Genomic DNA, 21,835 nt, shown 5'->3' on the forward strand with positions numbered 1-21,835 from the left:
CTTTCCTCTACTCTCTGAAATCAATAAAAAATATCTTTAAAAAAAAGATATTGCTGTCTTCTTGCTTGCATTGTTACTGAAACTGACACTCAACTTAGCAGGTTTAGGTATCAAGTCTAGAGATATAGGTATAATGTTCCAGCTGAGAGGTTTGCAACACAGAAGCAAGACACAGAATCCAGGCCATTAAAAGGGGGGAGGTTTTAATCTGAGCTCCTGGGTGAAGCTCGAAGCTTGCTGGTCCGAGGTGAGCCAGGGAAGTTCCTGCCAAAAAGCAGCATAGGTACTTCTTTTATACAGCTGTTTAGTGAGGGGAGGGTGGAGGGCATGAGAGGTGTGAAATTCCTGCCTCAGGCCAGGGGTCTAGGAAGGCCCTAGGAAGGCAGGCACAGCTATCTCTGGGCTTCCCCCCTGCCTCGACCTAACAATAGGTAGAGGCTTTAACTAAATGTTTCAATTGCTTTGATTGTCATATGGCTTTCAGTCGAAGATTAAGAAGATATTGTCTCCAGCCTTGATTTACATTAAGCTCTCCCGGTGCCCCTTGTTTCCTTTGGACACTAGGATGCACCACTCTGGGGCCAGGGCTGCGGCCAGGGCTTCACTGTTCCTCAGCCAGTTTCACTCCGCTCTGCTTGGGATCAAGCCCTCTGAGATGGTATGGCACCTGCTCTCAGAAGGCGACAAAATTTATATGTCCTCTCAAGTATCTGATGATGAACAGAGACAAAAAAGAGAAAATATTCAATATTTAACTAAGTGGCTACTTTGGTTTCTGGAGTTTGCGTGGTCAGCTGGTCAATAGATCCATTCAGCAAGGCTTCTGTTTTAATAGTCTCTGTGTTGGGGAAGCTGGAATTAGAAAATCAGTGATGATTGATAATTGTTTAATACAAATTTTAAAGACCACGAATCCTCATATTATTACCCACATGTTAGGCTTAATTAAAGCAGAGACATGAATTCCAAGGAAGTAATGCTCAATTGAAATAGACCATTGTGAATACAATGGGGTTTGGTAACCAAATAAATAAAGAAGAGAGCTGCCGAACCGGTTTGGCTCAGTGGATAGAGTGTCAGCCTGAGGACTGAAGGATCCCAGGTTCGATTCTGGTCAAGGGCATGTATTATACCTTGGTTGCGGGCACACCCCCGGTGGGGGGTGTGCAAGAGGCAGCTGGTCGATGATCCTCTCTCATTGATGTTTCTAGCTCTCTATCACTCTCTCTTCCTCTCTGTGGGAAATCAATAAAATATATTAAATTTAAAAAAAGAAGAAAAGAGCTACCAACTGTGAAAGAAAAAAGCCACATGCTAACCTGACAAGCTCAGGGAGGGCCTGTGTGGCAGTCTTGCAAACCCAGAGACCTAAGATAACCACAAAAGATGGTTTGAAAATTAAATATCTAACAGGTTATAGTAGGTAGTGTGAAAGAAAAGAGCCACAGGCTAACCTGACAAGCTCAGGGAAGGCCTGCGTGGCAGTCTTGCAAACCCAGAGACCAAAGATAACCACAAAAGATGGTTTGAAAATTAAATATCTAACAGGTAGTCATGTCCCAGATATTCTCCCAGACAAAGATCAACTTTGATCTTTTTACTGAGCCCATTTGCCTTTTTGCCACTAAGATAACATATCTGTGAGATGTCTGGGTAACTTGTAACTTCCCTTTTTCAGGAGCCCCTTGGGAACAACCAAATGTGGTGGGCGCCAGGACAGATGCCTCAAATTCCTTCTTTATCATGTTAATTGTTCCTGCACTCACCTGAGTATACATCCATCATTTTACTTTTTATCCAATCCCAGGAGTTTCCCACCGCTTTGCTTTCTCCCGCCTCCTTACTCCATCACCAATGAATTTCATGTAACACACCTATGTCCCTCCTTTGATTTCAGTGTATAAATAGAGAAATGTAACCCACCATTCTTCAGAGCATTATCTCAATCCGTTGAGCATTATCTCATTCCTTCGGAGCATTATCTCTTCCCGGCAATTGTCGACAGTAAGGCTCAAATAAATTCTTTAAAAAATTCTTTACATGTTTCAATGTTTTTTTTTCCGTTAACACAACCAATAGTTGACACTTGGCTCAGTTCAAGGCCAATTTTCAAGAACTAAAGATTAAAAGTTCTCTTTTTAACTACCATCATTCTTGGTGTTACGAAGCGAGTCCCCAAGAGATGGACCACCGGAGCCAATTTGATTAAGCATGCTAGAATTTATTACAGATTCGAATCTGGACTCAAACCATGGCTGACGCAGCAGCCGGTAAACACCCAGGTAAGAGCCCTGATGGAGGGGCAGTCCCTCCAGAGCGCTCACACAAAAACACAGACAAACACACACCTACCGCGGCCAGTCAGGCTCTTCGGAATGGGGGTCCCTCATGGTCCTGGCTGGGGATTCCAGTCATGATCCCCAAGGACCACCAGGGAGCCGAGTCCGATGCAATAAACAAAAGAGCCATCTCTATGCTAGCATAGGCTATCCCACTCATGCCGGCAGCATGGCGGAAGAGAGCGAATATCGCCCAGTCCAGGAGTTTTATTCAGGTAGGTGATGTCACTGCCTCGGCTAACCCTGATTGGCCCCTCAGGACTAAATTCTAAAGACTGGGGATGGCCTGCAGGGTTGGTTCCCAGTCACATCTGCTTGACATTGGATGTGGCCCTATCTTGCCCATAATACAAAAGCAGAACTAAAGGTTATCTACAGTTTCTACCCCTGAAGCTACTGAGTCAGTGGGAGTCAATCTCCTGTAACTACCCTATTGTTTAAGCAAGCAATCGAAGGTAGAAGTCAGATAGCAAGGTTAAAATTCAAACAGCAGTTTTTACCCAAGTATGAGTGCTACCATATTTCACTTGGATCCATGCATGCCTCTACTTCATGTCACCAACAGATAATTGATCTCTTAGCCACTAAAAGCCTTGACAGCAAGGTAAACTTTATACAGTGATTGCCATAGCAGATGACATTTCTAAAACTGAATTATAGAAGTTTAAGATCAAGCTCCTGAGTGAATTATTCAGCAATAGTGCCCAGATATACCTATTACCAATAGATGATAAAACTGTTATAATTAATTCCCCAATGAATGGATACTTGCCACTTGCTGTTGTAGGAAGTATGGATGAGAAAAAAGCTGGGAACAAGATGGCCAAAGCTCACCACTACCCTTGGGGTATTGTACAACTAGAAAATGAAAACCACTGTGACTTTGTAAAGTTCCAGGAAATGCTCATTTATACTGTCAACTTATGGTCATTGGTGCCAATACAATGCCAATAGAAATCCTCAGCTTGGCCGAAACCGATTTGGCTCAGTGGATAGAGCTTCGGTCTGCGGACTGAAAGGTCCCAGGTGTAAGGTTTGAGGTGCAGGAAACTGACCACCAAGACATTTTAAAGTAAAGTTTATTCCCCAGTATTGAGCAGGACTCATTATGGAGGTAGAGAAATCAGAATTGAAGGAGTGGGGAGGGGAGAGTGGATCCAGCTGGGCTCCTCCAGATAGACATGGTGGCAAAAGCAACATAGTTGGTTTGAGGGTCTTTTTAAAGGGAGGAACAGTAGAGGGTAGGCCCCAGGGTGGAACAGGAAGGGGTGGGCTCCAGGACACTTTGGCATGTGCTGATTGGTGGTTCAATGTCTTGGGGATATCTCTGTGACAGATGCCAATAATGTTATAACTAAGCCCACCAGTTGGTAAGAGGGAAAACCTCACACTAGGTTCGATTCTGGTCAAGAGCATGTACATTGGTTGTGGGCACATCCCCAGTGGGGGGTGTGCAGAAGGCAGCTGGTCGATGTTTCTCTCTCATTGATGTTTTTAACACTATCCTTCTTCCTTCCTCTCTGTAAAAAAATCAATGAAATATATTAAAACACACACTCATTAAAAAAAGAAAGAAAGAAAGAAAAGAAATCCTCAGCTTGGCTGTGGAAGAGCTCAACTGTGATACAGCATGACTGTGAAAATGGCAGAGCTGTGAAGTGTGCCCCAAGTCTCTCTGCTTTTCCCTGCTCTGATCTACTCCCCTAAACATTTTTGGTGCCTCAGCTCAGCTGAAGAAACACAGGCTTTGGTGGAAAGGGAAAAATGTGCTCTCACAGTCAGAGGAGAGCTGATTTATTTGGACAGATTCCAATTCCTGATTGGTTTGTTCTCATGCAAATGAAGATTCCAAATCCTCCAAGTTTGATTGGACCAAAAGGCACTTTCTTGGTTGGGGGAGATATAGCTATACAGTTCTGACTGGATGAGGAAAGTGTCAGTCCTATAGGTTGAAATAGGACTCCAGGAATGCCTTTATAATGGCTGCTGTGCCTGGCAGCAGCCACATAGTTCAGTGCAGGCTTCTCCGTGAAGTGTAGTTTGCCTGAGAGGCCTCTGTGTAGAAATGACTATTAGGTTCTGCGATTTTCATTTTTATTTTTATTTATTTATTTATTTATTTATTTATTTATTTAAATTTAAGCCCAGGAACTTTCTTAGTAGGTATCTTTTTTTTTTTTTTTTTTTAAATCAGGGTCCACAGTACAAACATGGATGACCTGCAAGAACAGACTCACAGTAGGCACTATGAAACTTAGGCCATTGCAAACTAAAGGAAATGGGTTTCTGATGTGGGCCTGTGGGAACTATGCCAGGGTATGTGGGATGCTCAAGGTCAATTGGAATATTGAGGCCTTGTTCTTTTATTTTTATTTTTTTATTTTTTAATTTTATTGATTTTTTACAGAGTGGAAGAAAGAGGGATAGAGAGTTAGAAACATTGATGAAAGAGAAACATTGATCAGTTGCCTCTTGCACACCCCCACAACCAAGGTACATGCCCTTGACCGGGATATGCCCATAACCAAGGTACATGCCCTTGACCGGAATTGAACCTGGGACCTTTCAGTCCATAGGCCAACACTGAGCCAAACTGGTTTTGGCGAGGCCTTGTTCTTAATAAACCAGATGGCCAAGGCCACTCTGAGCATGGGAATCTTAATCAGGTGTCCAAGGACTATACACATATTCAAGGCCGCAACAATCTCATGGTACACTGTACCCTTCTATAACCCAAATGAGTGAGGTCACTACTTGAAAAGAAGCCTCTTTTGTCTAAATAGTATAATACATGTTACTGACCAGCCAGTGTGCTAGAAAGAGGCTGGAAAGGCTACTGAGACTACTGAGGTTGGTGAGCTCAGATGCAGCTCCTATGTCAGGCTGTTGGTCAGAGGTAGCATGTGGTTGCTCAGATAATGGCTGTGGGTACAGAGGCTGCTACTGTTTTGTGGGAAAGATGTATTCATTAACCAGCCAGTATGCAGCTACCTGTATGAGACTGTTATGAAGAGCTGTTTTGTTTAGTAGCTCCTGGTTAGCAATGGCTATATGGCCACAAGTTCTACAATACTCTCATATACCCAGCCCCTAGCAGAAAGGCTCAGACCCAACAGGGCCCATAATATAAGCTATTCAGTCTCCAAGAGACCTACAAAGGCAAAAGACATGAATTTTCTCTCTGAAACACAGATTAAAGGCCATGTAAAGACTCAGCAAGAAGGTGATCATCTAAAGCCATAAAGAAAGGCCTCACAAAACCAACTATAATGGCACTTTGATCTTTGACTTTTAGCCTCCAGAACTGTGAGACAATATATTTATACTAGTGTGGGGAGCTGCCCTGAATGCAGGGGTCCTATGTGCCTGAATGCAGGCATGGGTGTAGGACACAGCTCTCCATGTGCCCCCCTTTCCATTAACCTAAGTGGAAAATTACTACTACCCCTAGGAATGCTGCTAACTGCAGATGTCTTTGCTTTAGGGTAAAACAATTGATAGGAGCCTGCTGATGCAGAAGGAGCTGAGAGTTAAGAGGAAGATAGGTGGTTGTAAAAGGTCAGGTGGTTGTAAAGGGTCAGGTGCTGAAGGAATTTATCTGTACAGGAACTCATCATGTTAGCAGAAACGGCCACCTGCATGATTGCCTGAAATAAATATTTCCTTCTTCAGAATTGTATTTAAAGGTTGGAAAAATAAAATTCGTGGCTGCAGACCTCGGGTCTGAGCCCTCCTGACCCCATCTGTTCTTGTCTGTCTTTTTCTTATCCTCACTCCCTCATTCAGGTACTGTTCATTGCCGGCATGTACCTTGGTTATGGGCATATCCCGGTCAAGGGCATGTACCTTGGTTGTGGGGGTGTGCAAGAGGCAACTGATCAATGTTTCTCTTTCATCAATGTTTCTAACTCTCTATCCCTCTTTCTTCCACTCTGTAAAAAATCAATAAAATTAAAAAATAAAAAAATAAAAATAAAAGAACAAGGCCTCAATATTCCAATTGACCTTGAGCATCCCACATACCCTGGCATAGTTCCCACAGGCCCACATCAGAAACCCATTCGGGCGGGGATTATCTGCTGTGGAAATCAGAATTTGTGGAGCAATGTCAAGCCCCTGCAGATCTCAATAGGGCACAAGATAACCCTATAGATTTTGACATGCTTGCTGGAGAAGGGGAGTATAGGGCCACTGATCAGCAGTTGCAATATGAGCCAGGAACTTATTTTCAAATTAATGCGGCAGCCCAGAGAGCTTGGTGAAGGCTGCCTAGCTCCAATAAAAAGACTGAAGATCTTTCAAAAATCAGACAAGGTCCGATGAGCCATATCAAGATTTTGTTTACAGGCGTTTGGAAACTACTGAGAAACTTATTAATGACAGTGATGCTGGCATGATGCTTGTAAAACAATTGGCTTATGAGAATGCTAATTCTACTTGTCAAGCAGCCCTCAGACCATTTAGAAAGAAAGGAAGCTTATCAGATTATGTGAGGTTATGCGCGGACATAGGACCTTCGTATGTACAAGGCATCACTTTGGTTGCGGCCCTACAAGGGAATTCAGTCAAGGAGGTCCTGTTCCAGCAACAACAGAAGAAAAAGGGGAAGCCTAGAGTTGCTGGTCCCTCTGGCAGTTGTTATTCCTGTGGACAGATGGGACATGGAGCTGCTCAATGTCTAGTAACCAGGGGAGCAGTAATAATCAGGCAAAGGCACCGGGGACATGTCCTCAGTGCAGGAAGGGAAAGCCTTAAGCAAGAGATTGTAAGTCAGTCATTGATTTACAAGGAAACCGTCTGCCTCCCCTTTAGGGAAATTGGAAGCAGGGCCAGCCCCAAGCCCCGCAACAATGTTATGGGGCCATCCAGGGACAAGCCCTACAGGGGGAGTCCCAGAGGAACGGGGGAAATCCGTTTGTGACTTGTTCCGAGCAACCCCAGGGAGCGCAGGACTGGACCTCAGTACCTCCACCTACACAGTACTAACTCCTGAGATGGGTATGCAAATTCTCTCCACTGGAGTGTATGGACCCTTCCCTCCAGGGACAGTGGGGATATTATTAGGGAGAAGTAGCACAACCATGAAAGGATTATTGGTGGCTCCAGGGGTGCTAGATCAGGACTATACAGGAGAGATTAAGGTTATGACTCACTCTCCAAATTCTATCACAGTCATTAATTCAGGACAGTGGATTGCACAGCTCATCTTGCTTCCACTAGTAAGAACAGGGCAAACAAAAACTTATTGTCAATGAGGGAATCAGAGTTTTGGGTCTTCAGATGTGTACTGGGTACAAGCCATCAAACAGGAAAGATCAGAGTTGGTTTTAAATATCAGTGGAAAAATTTTTAAAGGAATATTGGATACTGGGGCAGATGTGTCTATAATCTCGGAGCAGCACTGGCCTCCCCAGTGGCCAAAACAATCTGCTACAACATCCTTACTAGGAATTAGTCAGGCTCATAGCCCGGAACAGAGCAGTGAATTGCTGTCTTGGACAGATGAAGAAGGTCATTGTGGGAATTTCCAGCCATACGTGTTGCCTAGTCTACCAGTAAATTTGTGGGGAAGAGATGTTATGCAAGAAATGGGAGCGTATATTTACAGCCCTAGTGCTGCTGTCACCCAGCAGATGTTTAATCAAGGGCTGTTACTTTACCAAGGCCTGAGGCCATCAGGCCAGGGAATTACAGAACCTTTACAGCCCAGGCCTCGACCGCTTAGGGCAGGTTTGGGGTATTTTTAGGAGGGGCCTTTGATTATCCTGCAACCCATGCTGACCCTATTACATGGAAATCTGACATGCCGATCTGGGTTGATCAATGGCCCCTGAATGGAGAGAAAATTCGGGCTGCTGAACTATTGGTGCAGGAACAATTAGACAGCAGCCACATAGCTCCCTCAAATTCACCTTGGAATTTTCCTATATTTGTAATAAAAAAGAAATCAGGCAAATGGAGGTTACTACAGGATTTTGTTATGCCCAGACTTCGTGATCCCCAAGGACCACCAGGGAGCCAAGTCCGATGCAATAAGCAAAAGAGCCTTCACCATGCTAGCATGTGCTCCCCCACTCATGCCGGCAGCATGGCGGAAGAGAGCGAATTTCTCCCAGTGCAGGGGTTTTGAGGGCTAGGGATAACTCCGCCGGGGCGGAGTTGGGAGCTCATCCTCGCCCCGCCCTGCCCTTTCATTCCCCCCTTGTCTAATGTACCTAGTCAAATAATTGACTCAGTAGTCTATTTTTTTTTTTTTTTAGCATAAATAACAAATATAGTTATCAAGATCTTTAGTACCATAGTTCTCATCAGTATTGTTTTCACTGAAGTCTAGTTTGTTTTTTTTGCAGGCACTAGTTTTTTTCTTGGCTTGTAGTTGCTAGGATTCAGGCCATGCAGGAGCTGGGAGTCATGTAGTTAGGTTTGGGTGCCATTTATTTTAATAGCAGTGGGCGTGCTTAGGATAATAGTGCAGTACCTTTTGAGTTTTTGGGCAGCAAATTTTTTTATCTACATTGAGTTTTGGGGCTATAGGGTCTGCGGTGGGCACTGGCAGTGCATTTGGAATAAGTAAATTGCAGAGCTTGTAAGGATTTGAGCAAGGAAATGGTTATTATATATGATTTTCTTTCAAAAAGGGGAAATTTGTCCTAGTAAGGGGTACACCTGGCCCTCAAGAGGGCAAAGGACAGGGGGTTGGTTCAATTTTCATTGATTCTAAGATATATTTAGTTAAATCCTCTTTTTCTCGAGTCGCACTTATCTGTCCTAAGGCTAGAGCTATATTTTGAGATATCTTAGCTATCAAGGTGGGGCTGTTATCTGATAGTGGGGTATATCTTAATCTAATTTGAAGTGTCTATAAAAATTAGATCTTAATGTTGGTGGTTTAATTTTTGAAATTTATCTACCAATGTTCTCTTGGGGAGGTTCCCTGGGACCTGAATTCCCAGGGGGGATTTCTTTATTTTGCTTAGCATTTATTTGTGCACAGATAGTACTTTTAGCAACTCTGTCTCACAGATGTTTAGAAGTTTTGGTGACACTTAACTTGGTGTCACCGGGCAACTCTGACCTAGAGTCTTTGGGACCAATAGTCTTGTCATCTGGAGGGTCTATCAATCATCTGGTCTTTTAGTGGCTTGCTTTTGTTTAGTTAATTTTTTCTGGTTGCAGTTGGTAATTTTCTTTTCTCTGTGGATGGCACAGTGTTTCCATCAAAGGGCCTGGATTAAGGCCAAAAGTTCTGGAGCTGTGTCTAAATGGTGTGGTCCAGAGTGACTACCGCTGTCCTTGCATATTAGGTTTTATTTTGAACATAATTGCTTCTATTCGTGAACAGTACTTTGTCGTTTGTTACCTCTGTGCAGTCATGAATGGGTTTCTTATTATTATTTGGAAGTAGGCTGGGAGGGTTTATGGCCAGAGTTTTATGAATCTGGACACAGGGCTGGTCCAGGAGAAAAGTCTGGCCCATCCAGGTTAGCTCCTGGTCCAGAGTCCGCTTATCTGCCTTCTTTATCAATAATGCTGTGGCTGTCATAGGGTTCAGTCTCTTAGACAGATAGGTAATAGGTCCCTTTCAGGGACCTAGAGTCTGAGTGAGAATCTCTTTGGCAATGTTTTTTATTTCACTCACGTAGAGGTGGAAAGGCTCTGCGTTGTTCGGCAAGGCTAGGGCAGCTGCTGAGATGAGAGCCTTCTTTAGCTTCTCAAAGATTCGTTGTTCCACTTTGGACCAGTTTAACAGTTGCATTTCTCTAGTATGTGTTCCTTCCGAGGACTACAGTCCTTCTTGATGTCCAAGGAAAATAGGCAGTTTGTCTGGTGGCTTCTTGGGCTGATGTACGGGTTCTATTGGCTCTTTCAAGATTAAATAGGGTGCCTTCATGCCCATCAGGAAACTAAAAGGCTTGCCTCTCCTAGTTAATTTGTTAGGACATATTTTATAATTTTTATAAAAATTTTATTTTTCAAAAATATATAATCATGCCTCAAATTTTAAAGGCAAGGGAGGGAGCAGGTCCAGTACCTGTTCCCAGGCCTCTAGCTGTTTAAAATTTAAAATGCTACATTTTTTTAATAGATACAGATCTATCTGTATTTCTAAGTCTTCTTTACTCCCCCCGCAGAACATCGGTGAAAATTGTCCAAGCAGTCGCAGGGGGTTAAATCATATAAATAATTGTTTTCACATTGTTTTAATATAATTTTAAATAAATTATAAACCTTTGTGATGAAGTTTATTTAAACTTATAAAGTAGATACACATGACTGAAATAAAAAAATGATTCTCAAAGTTTAAACAAAATATAAGATGCAGGTACAAGCCTAAATTCAATAACAATGGCATATGAGAAAAGTAAAACAAAATAAATCAAATCTAAAATATTATTTTAGAAAAACTGACTTAAAAAATACTGCATTACTGACTTAAAATAATTTTTTAAGTGTAAGCATTATATACTTTTTCATTTGATAAATGAGAATAAATCAATTCTTGAGATCTTTGATCATTATTGTTTATTTTTAATACATATAATATAGTTAGCCTGCCATATTCTAGGCATTTAGTTATTGCAATTAATTTTTTTTAATTTAATTTATACTTTGAACTTTTAAAGCTGGCAAGTCAAATAAATTTGGCATTTCTTAGGTTAATAATATTATATTTTTAATACATCTTACTTAGGGTAAAGTTTCAGCAACACATTTTTTTTTTAGCATTCAAATGCAAATGAATACATTCTTTAGCTGAAGATTTTTGGCCATTTACCACCATTCATGGCCATTTATTACTATTTACGTAAATTTGTTATCATTACTCTCTAGTTTTCGCCTCATGGCAGGAATTTCAAAAGCTGTTTACAATGACTTGGGAAATTAGTTTTAATTTACTTTTTAGTTATCTCTACTATTTTTAAAATTTATTCTGTACCCAGAAAAGTGTTTTTAAGCACAGTCCAAAACTATGTGCACTTGTTTTGAACTGGCCTTCTTCTTTACTGAGCACAGAGATTCGCCCTTGAGCTCTTCTCCGTTACCCGATGTCGCCACGCCAGATGCCTTCACCAGGCCCAGGCCCCTCGGGCCCAGGCCCCCTGAGTGAGGCTGCTTCAGCCGCAGCCCTAGCCACGCTACTCAGGCGGCCCGAGGAGAAAGCGTGGGTTGCCCCAACGGCTTTCCGGCTCCGCCTCCCCTTCTCCAGGCAGCCAGCAAATTAATCTAGGTGCCTGCTCCCCGAGCGAGGCCACCACTGCCCAGCCGCGCTCCGACGCACAGACTGAGCCCCGCGGGAGCCCCCCCTCCGACCCAACGCCGCCAGGGGGCCCCGCACCGCCACGCCGGCCACATTTCGCCGGCTCCATCCTGGGGCGCCATGTCGCCCACAGATACCAAATTCAGACCTGGGAAAGGCTCACTTTCCGCAGGTGAGGCAACGGCTCACGCCATTCCTCTCACCATATGAGGGTCCCTCTCGGGCCCTCCTGGGAGGTCAGAACGTCTTCTGATCCTCCTGCCCGTAGCCTTCATGGTGCGTCCACCAGGCGTCTTCGGGCACCAATTCCATGAGGGGTATTATGTCCCTCCAGAGCGCGCACACACCTACCGTGGCCAGTCAGACTCTCCGGATCGGGTTTTCCCTAATGGTCCTGGGGATCCCGGACGAGCCCCCATCTGTTATGCCCAGACTTCGTGATCCCCAAGGACCACCAGGGAGCCAAGTCCGATGCAATAAGCAAAAAAGCCTTCACCATGCTAGCATGTGCTCCCCCACTCATGCCGGCAGCATGGTGGAAGAGAGCGAATTTCTCCCAGTGCAGGGGTTTTGAGGGCTAGGGATAACTCCGCCCCACGGGGCGGAGTTGGGAGCTCATCCTCGCCCCACCCTGCCCTTTCAGATTTAAGAAGGGTTAACGAGACCATGGAGCTTATGGGAACCTTACAACCAGGATTGCCATCTCCTATGGCCATTCCTGATAATACTTACAAGATCATAATAGATTTGAAAGATTGTTTCTATACTATACCCTTGGCTCCACAGGATTGTAAAAGGTTTGCATTCAGTGTGCCATCCACTAATTTTAAAGAACCTATGAAGAGATATCATTGGCTTGTATTGCCTCAAGGAATGGCCAATAGCCCCACATTATGTCAGAAGTATGTAGCTCAGGCCCTCAGATCCACAAGAAAACAATATCCAACAGTATACCTAGTACATTATATGGATGATATATTATTGGCTCATACTAATGAGGGACACTTGCTTGCTGCTTTTGCCTGCATGAATGAAGGACTTAAAAAACAGAAAATACAATTGAGAAAGGACAATTTGAAAATGCTGAATGATTTTCAAAAGCTCTTAGGAGATATTAACTGGATTAGACCTTATCTTAAAATTGCTACTGGAGAACTTAAACTCTTATTTGATATTTTAAAAGGAGATTCTGATCCAACCTCACCCAGAGAATTAACTCCTGAGGGGCATGTCGCCCTCCTAAGGTGGAAGAGGCAATAACTGCTCAGCATGTATCATATTGTGACTACAGTCAGGAATGGGGTGCATATATTTTGCCCACAGGACACATCCCTACGGTGGTATTATATCAGAAAGGACCGCTAATGTGGCTGCACTTAGCAGTTTCTCCTTCTAAAGTTCTTACCCCATATCATGAATTAGTAGCAACCTTGATTCGCATGGTGAGAACTGAATCTTGTCAATTATTAGGAAGAGAGCCTCATTTCCTTTGTCTACCTTTTCCCAAACAACAACAGGATTGGTTATTTCAGCACAGCGATACTTGAACCATCTTTCTTGCTAATTATGCAGAGAGACTGAATAATCATTACCCCCATGATAAATTGTTGCAATTTGCTAGCTTACATCAATTTATTTTTCCTGGAAAAGTATCTGCTGAACCGCTAACAGGTGCATTATTAATATTCACTGATGGCTCCTCCAATGGAACTGCAGCTTATACTATGTTAGGAAAAACTACTTCTTGGAAAACTGGATGCCATTCAGCTCAGGAAGTCGAGCTACAAGCTGTCCTTGCTGCTATTCAAAAGGTATCTGATCAGAGATTTAATCTGTACTCTGATAGTCAGTACATAGTTAGGGCATTACAAGTCATAGAAACTGTTCCTTTCATAGGAACCTCTAACAGTAATGTTCAGAATTTATTTAGAACTATACAAAAAGAACTTCAACAAAGGACTGAAAAATGTTATTTTGGCCATATCCGAGCTCACATTGGCCTACCTGGACCTTTAGCTCAATGCAATGAAGTAGTTGATCAGGCCACAGAGTTTTGTTCACCCAAGAACAATTAGCAGAAAAATCTCATGCCATCCATCATCAGAATAGCAACAGCCTCAGACTCCAGTTTAAAATTACTAGAGAAGCAGCTAGACAAATAGTCAAACAGTGTCAGTCCTGCCCAGAATTACTCTCTGTGTCACATTTGGGAGTTAATCCCCGAGGTTTATTGCCCAACCATTTGTGGCAAATGGATGTGACCTATGTCCCTAGTTTTGGAAAATTAAAGTATGTACATGTTACTATTGACACATTTTCCGAATTTCTTATGGCTACTTTACAATCCGGGGAGGCGAGTAAGCACTGTATTGCTCATTGCTTAAAATGTTTTGCCACTATGGGACAACCAAAAAGTCTTAAAACTGACAATGGACCTGGCTATACTGGAAAAAAGTTCCAAGTATTTTGTGCACAATTGGGTACTGGAATCTCCTATAACTCACAAGGACAAGGTATTGTTGAAAGAGCTAATGGTACTCTGAAACGACAATTACAAAAAATAAAAAGGGGGGAACTATACCCCCTGACATCGCAGAATTACCTTAACCATGCCTTATTTATTTAAAAATTTTTAAATTTAGATGCTAATGGAAAATCTGCGGCTCAGAGGTTCTGGTGTGCAATGTCCCAGTATACCTCTGCACAGGTGCGCTGGAAGGACCCTCTTACTGGGCAATGGTCAGGGCCGGATCCGGTGCTAATTTGGGAATGAGGGTATGTTTGTGTTTTCCCACAGGATGCCGAAAGCCCACGCTGGCTCCCGGAGAGGCTGGTACGCCAAACAGGACCAGAGCCTAGAGGGAAAAATGAAGAGGCTACGGCTGAGTGAGCCTGAGCACCCAGAGCCTATGGCGACCACCAAACAGGCCGAGTTGCCCACTTGGGGGCAGATAAAGACTCTTACTTGAAGGGCCCAGCAGATGGCTGCTAGCACTGGAGAACCGGCTACACCTACCACCTTGCTTTTAGCCATGTTGGCGCTTTTATCAGCGCAAGTGCAGCCTTCTACTGATGGTCCATACTGGGCCTACGTTCCCAATCCTCCGCTCTTACATCCGGTGTCTTGGAATGAGAGAAATGTTCCGGTTTACGCAGGCTCTAGGGCACACATGTCAAACACAAGGCCCGCGGGCCAAATCTGGCCCGCCAGGCCTAGCAATGTGGCCCGCACAGCGCTGTCATCACTGCACTCCACTGCGTTCCATCACAATGACGCGCGGTGACATAGGAGGCTTGTGATCTCGCCGGCCGCTGGCCGCCTCGCCGCCGCCATACTTGCTATCTATTACGCATGCGCATAGATAACAAGTCACGCGAGATTCAGGAGGCGTGACCTATAGTCCAGCATCCGATGTGGTTGTGTGGGTGGCAGAGCAGAGGAGAGAGTGAGTGTGCGGGCATAAAAAATACACAGCAGAAGCTGCCAGTTCCTGGCATAAAGTGCAGGCATAAAAATCGCAACAGAATCTGCTATCTGTACCCAGCCAGGCATTTATTGACTGACTTTTTTTTTCTCCACTCCATCTGCCAAATCAAGCTATCCCTGTGCAGTTTTCAACTTTTTCCTTCTAACGCAGATTTCCAATAAACTACATCTTTTACTGCCAATATTGATCCCAAAATGTCCAGGAAAAGAAAAGTTGACAGTGAAGGCAGACAATTTAATGACAAATGGGAAAATGAATACATGTTTGTGCTTAGAGAGGGCAAACCAGTGTGTATATTGTGTTATGAGACAGTGTCGGTGATGAAAGAGTACAATATACGTCATCATTTTGACACCAAACATAATGTTAAGTATGGCAAATATACTTTGGAAGAAAAGCATAAAATTGTTAAAGAACTAAAAGGCAAACTACAATCACAGCAGCAAATGTTTACAAAGGCTACAGCGAAAAATGATGCTGCAGTGAAAGCAAGCTTTATAGTGGCTGAAGAAATTGCCCGTACTCCAAGGTGTTTTTCAGAGGGTGCCTTTTTGAAGCAATGCATGCTAAAAGTGTGTGAGCAAGTATGCCCAGACCAGATACAGAGTTTTCAAAATGTCAGTTTGTCAAGAAACACCATTGCAGATAGAGTTCAAGAACTCTCAGGAAATCTATCATCACAGCTGGCCGAACAGGCATGCAGTTATCTCGCTTTTTCACTTGCTATCGATGAAAGCACAGACAACACTGATACAGCACAGCTGTCCATCTTTATACGTGCTACGAAGACCGACCTCTCTGTCACTGAGGAACTTTTGGATGTAGCTGCCATGCATGGGACGACGACTGGTAGAGATATATTTGAGGCTGTGGAGAAATCTATAAATAATTTTAAATTACCCTGGGAAAAGTTGGTGGGGCTAACTACCGATGGCACACCTTCAATGTGCGGAGAAAAGAAAGGCTTGGTTGGACTAATGAAGGAAAGAATGCAAAAAAGTCACTGCCACACACCCTTGATTACTTATCATTGCATTATCCACCAAGAGGCTATGTTTGGAAAAGTTCTGGACATGAATGACATAATGACCACAGTCATTAAAACTATTAACTTTATACGGGCACATGGCCTGAATCATCGCCAGTTCCAGCAGTTTTTACAGGAGGTGGGTGCAGAGCATGGAGACATGCCATACCACACAGAAGTAAGATGGCTGAGCAAGAGCGCAGTCCTCAAAAGATTTTTTGAGCTCAGAGAACAAATTGCTCTTTTCATGGAAAGTAAAGGAAAGCCCTTGCCTGAACTGTCGGATCCCGCCTGGCTATGTGATTTTGCCATGATGTGTGACATATGCGAGCATCTCGCCCAACTGAATCTGAAGCTGCAGGGATGCAAACAAGTCATCACGAAGACGTCTGACATGATCACAGCATTCCAGCGTAAACTTCAACTATGGAAGTCCCAACTGGAACAGGACAATCTTGCCCACTTTCCCGTTTGTTTGAGTATCTCAACCACTATTTCTGGTACTTTTCCTTGCAGTCAGCTGGCTACCAAAGTTAGCCATTTACTAAGTGAATTTGAGTGGCGCTTCTCTGACTTTAGAACACAGCACTCAGGCTTTGACATCTTTGCCAATCCTTTTACAGTTGATGTCAACAATATGCCCCATCACCTTCAGATGGAGATAATCGAGCTTCAGTCTGACAGTGGCCTGAAATCAAGGTTTCAGGATGTTGAAATTGAGGACTTCTACCCTCTACTGCCCCCTGACTCAATGCCAGAGCTCCGACTTCATGCTGCCCGTATTCTATCCATGTTCGGGAGCACCTATCTTTGTGAACAGATGTTTTCAATAATGAATCTGAACAAAAACAAGCACAGATCACGCATTACCGATGACAACCTCCATGCTGTTTTGCGGGTTGCTACAGCCCAAGAAATAAAACCGAACATCGACTCATTGATCCGGGGAAAACGGTGTCAGACATCTAGCCAGAAAACAAAACAATGAGCATTTTAGGTACATTCCAATATTACTGTTTTGCTTGATACCAATATTACTGTTTTGCTTGATAGCATGTGAGTTGGTTAACAGCACTGTTAAGGAAAAGATTGTTCCACTCATTTTAAATTCACATTTCTGGTTAACATTGTCAGTTTATGACTGTTCAGTAAACCATTCGGCCCGCGATTTAGGCTGGATTTTAGATTTTGGCCCCTTCTCTGATTGAGTTCGACACCCCTACTCTAGGGGTACCATCTAGCCATCACATTAAAGCCACGAGTCATGGAAATTATACCTACTTTGGGATGAATGGCAATGTCCCTATATGTTTAAGCAAAGGTGGCACAATTACACTGGGTGCGCAACTGTAAATGGGACTACTCTTACCAATAAGAACGGTACTCGGTACTCATTGGATAGTGATTATGCAGTATCTTGGGAGAGACAGAGCCCAAATTACTACTGCCCCGAGGCCTAGAAGTTATCTACCCTGTAAAGAGGAACCTCCTGCAACCCGGTGTCATCTACCATGGAGATGTTGCTATGGGGACACTGTGACTCGGATACCAATCCCTGGACTTAATCTCAGCCTGTATGATTGAATACCTGTAAACAAATCCAACCCTCAAAACAGCTTGCAAGGTTTTACAGAAGGGCTGTGGACTATGGACCATAAGATTTATCAGACTGACCTGTGGAAATTGAGTGCTATCATGGGGACTTTCCTTGCCACAGCTTTGGGCGAGGACAATTCTAGCCTGAGACTCAGTGGCATTTTTGCCTGTGTTCCTGAGCCCTATTGCTTGTGGGGAATGTTACCGTCACCACCCATAACTCTGTATTTAATGTTTCTTGTGAAAAATGTAATCTTACTAACTGTGTCACCTCAGTTGAGGAAGGTACTAAGGTTGTAGTGCTGTACCAGCCAGCATTTGTTATGATTCCAGTTCATATTACAGGACCCTGGTATGATGACAAAGGTTTACAGATATGGAAAGAGGTTAACTCAGCATTAGCTCGTACTAAAAGATTTATAGGGCTCCTGATTGCTGGAATTACAGCACTTGTTGCATCGGTGACAGTGGCTGCTATTACTTTGACACAAACCATTCATACAGCACATTATGTTAATAATTTATCAAAGAATGTCTCTCAAGCGCTAGGAACTCAAGAAAACATAGATAGAAAATTTGAAGAAAAACTGAATGCCTTATATGATGTGGTTCAAGTCCTGGGAGAACAGGTCCAAGGTCTAAGAATTAGGAGTCAGCTTGGGTGCCATGCTGAGTACCAGTGGATCTGTATTACCTCCAAGCAGTATAACAATAGCCAACAAACTTGGGGACGGATACAGAAACACCTATTCGGTATATGGCATGCAGAAAATGTTTCTTTGGACCTGTTGCAATTACAAAAAGAAATAGTAGGCATTAAAGGTAGCCCTCCCTTGGACACTAGTGTGGCAGAAAGTGCAAAAAAACTTTGTCCAGCAACTGTTAGGTCAAGTACCATTCTTAACTAATTTCCAACATCTTGCTATTGTAGTGTTAGGATTATTAGGCCTTGTATATATAATCTTATGCTGCTTCTCTTTTCTCCTCCACATGTTACTTAGGAATATTTTAGTGATAAGAGCAGCATTGCATTCTACCAATTTACAGCTAAAAAGCCCAAAGGGGTACTCCTGTTTAAAATAAAGGGAAGGGGGAAATGTAGGGAGCTGCCCTGAATGCAGGGGTCCTATGTGCCTGAATGCAGGCATGGGTATAGGACACAGCTCTCCATGTGCCCCCCTTTCCATTAACCTAAGTGGAAAATTACTACTACCCCTAGGAATGCTGCTAACTGCAGATGTCTTTGCTTTAGGGTAAAACAATTGATAGGAGCCTGCTGATGCAGAAGGAGCTGAGAGTTAAGAGGAAGATAGGTGGTTGTAAAAGGTCAGGTGGTTGTAAAGGGTCAGGTGCTGAAGGAACTTATCTGTTCAGGAACTCATCATGTTAGCAGAAACGGCCACCTGCATGATTGCCTGAAATAAATATTTCCTTCTTCAGAATTGTATTTAAAGGTTGGAAAAATAAAATTCGTGGCTGCAGACCTCGGGTCTGAGCCCTCCTGACCCCATCTGTTCTTGTCTGTCTTTTTCTTATCCTCACTCCCTCATTCAGGTACTGTTCGTTGCCAGCAGGTTCCGGCATACTAGTTGTCCAGTGCAAGAAATTCATGCACAGGGTGGGGGTGTTTCCCTTAGCCCAACCTGCACCCTCTCCAATCGGGGACCTCTGGCTCCTAACTGCTCACCTGCCTTCCTGATTGCCCCAACTGCCTCTGCCTGCCTAATTACCCCTAACTACCCTTTCCTTGTTGACATGATCTCACCCCAACTGCCCTCCCCTGCTGCCCTGGTTGCCCCCAACTGCCCTCCTCTGCCGACCTGATCTCTCTACAAATGGCTCTCCCCTGCCAGCCTGATCTCACTCCAACTGCCCTCCTCTGCTGCACTGGTTGCCCCCAACTGCTCTCCCCTGGTGGCCTGATTGTGCACCTATCTGCTCTCTTCTGCCAGCCTGATCACCCTAACTGCCTCTGCCTGCTTGATCTCACCCCTAACTGCCTCTGCCTGCCTGATCTCACCCCTAATTGCCTTCCCTGCCAACCTGATCTTGCCCTCAACTGCCCTCCCCTGCTGGCCTGATCTCGCCCCCAATGGCTCTCCCCTGCTGGCCTGATCTCGCCCCCAACTGCCTTCTGCAAGTTGGATGTCCACCATCATGGCTTTGTCTGGAAGGAAATTGGATGTCCGGAAGATAGGCTGGGTGACCTGGTCTAATTAGCATATTGTCCTTTTATTAGTATAGATAGATTATATAGGATTGCTTAAATGAGGAGGGGGGAGCTTTTTTCAGTAGGAAGAGATGCTCTTGGCAGACAAAAATACATAATTCCTATATCTGGACTGATAGCCAACCATATGCACTATACTGCCAAACCAGTCATTAAAAAACTGAACAGTTTTCTTACACCTTACACCAAACAGCTGTTGCCCTTAAAATCTCTCCTCAGCCCCCCACTTTATGTTCTGCCTTCACAGTTTACTCAGATTAAGTTCTGATTGGTTGGTTTCTATGCCAGTCAGCATCAAAAGCTCCGCCTCCTAGGCAGCCATTGGCACCTCACAGTTCACCCAGATTTGGTTCTGATTGGTTGGTTTCTATGTCATTCAGCATATCTGAGCCTACCTCTGGGCCTGATCAGAGAGGTGGGGCTGATCAGCAGCTTCTGTGGAGGCCTGGAGAGAAAGAGGGGTGCAGCTGCTGGTGAAGCCCAGAGAGAAAGAGAGAGGCAATGGCTGATCAACAGCTACCACAGAGGCTGTGGATCAGACACTACCTCTCTCTCCCTGGGCCTCTCTCTGGGCCTGATCTGCAGCCCCCTCAGCAGTTAGTGCTGGGTCACTATGCCCACAGCAGCAGCAAGGTACCCAGCACTGACTGCAGGACTGATTTCCGGTCTGTCGTGACTGGTCATTTTGTACATTACAGACCCTGGGTTTTTATGTTAGGATTGTTTAAGCCAAAAACAAAAGACATAAGTTTTATGGAGAACATCAGAGGAAGGAGGAAGAAAGGAAGCAGATGTGCAGCGAGTAAAGAAGAAAGGAGCTACAGGCCAAATTTGAGCACCTTAAAAAAGTTCGCCAGGAAGAGAGAATAAAACTTGAAGTAGAGAGAAGGCTTTTAAAAGAAGAAATAATCTTTTTATCTAAAAAAGAAAGCTACCTCTGACATATTCCATAATCAGACCTTTATGGCAATGGGTGGCAACCTGAAGAAGAGCAAGGAATGTAAGAACTCCAGTTTTACATAAAACATAGGTTCTAGATCACAGAAGTTCAACACAAGCAAAGAATATAAAAATTCTAGAAGTATGCTGTGACTTTCTTGCTATTTTTATTTGATTTATCACTCATTCTACATTTGGCAAATGGACATAGTAACTGCCATGTATGAGAAAGTGCTTTTTAAAAATATATTTTTATTTCAGAGAGTAAGGGAGAGGGAAAGAGAGACAGAAACATCAATGATGAGAGAGAATCACTGATCGGCTACTTCCCACATGCCCCACAGTGGGGGAATCAAATGCAAAACTCAGTTCATAGATTGACACTCAACCACTGAGCGACAATGGCTGGGTGGAAAAACAATTTTAAGTATAAGATCCAATCATAAGCCAGAGTGGATGATAGCACTATATATTCACTGTTGTTACACATTTTAGATTGTTGGTTTGTCTTGAATCTAATAGATAGTTTCTCCTGCTGCCCACTTATTGTCACTTTGCAGAGTTTAAAACACAGAGCAGTGTCAGTGCCTTTGAAAATACACAACCCACCCTTATTATGGCTGATTACATTTATATTCCAAGATGAATCTTCTTTGTACATACTAAAGGTAAAATTTGGGGAATATATTTTATTTTAATTTTAGAAAGAGGAAGTGAGAGGGAGGGAGGGAGGGAGGGAGGGAGGGAGAGAGAGAGAGAGAGAGAGAGAGAGAGAGAGAGAGAGAGAGATCAGTCTGTGCCCTGACCAAACCCACAACATGGGTATTTGCTGCCCTACCTGGGAATAGAACCTGAGACCCTTCAGTGCACAGGATGACACTTCAACCAACTGAGCCACACCAGCCAGGGCTGAGAATATATTTTAAAGGGTAGTATACACCTGAAACTAATCTCTCA

General features: G+C 43.7%; 1 pseudogene; it reads left to right on the plus strand.

The window, feature by feature from the left end:
- Positions 1–442: 442 nt before the first annotated feature.
- Positions 443–21,017, plus strand: LOC118702399 (annotated as a pseudogene).
- Positions 21,018–21,835: the final 818 nt, after the last annotated feature.

The sequence above is a fragment of the Pipistrellus kuhlii genome, unplaced genomic scaffold, assembly GCF_014108245.1.
Source record: "Pipistrellus kuhlii isolate mPipKuh1 unplaced genomic scaffold, mPipKuh1.p scaffold_m20_p_38, whole genome shotgun sequence".
Taxonomy (NCBI): domain Eukaryota; kingdom Metazoa; phylum Chordata; class Mammalia; order Chiroptera; family Vespertilionidae; genus Pipistrellus; species Pipistrellus kuhlii.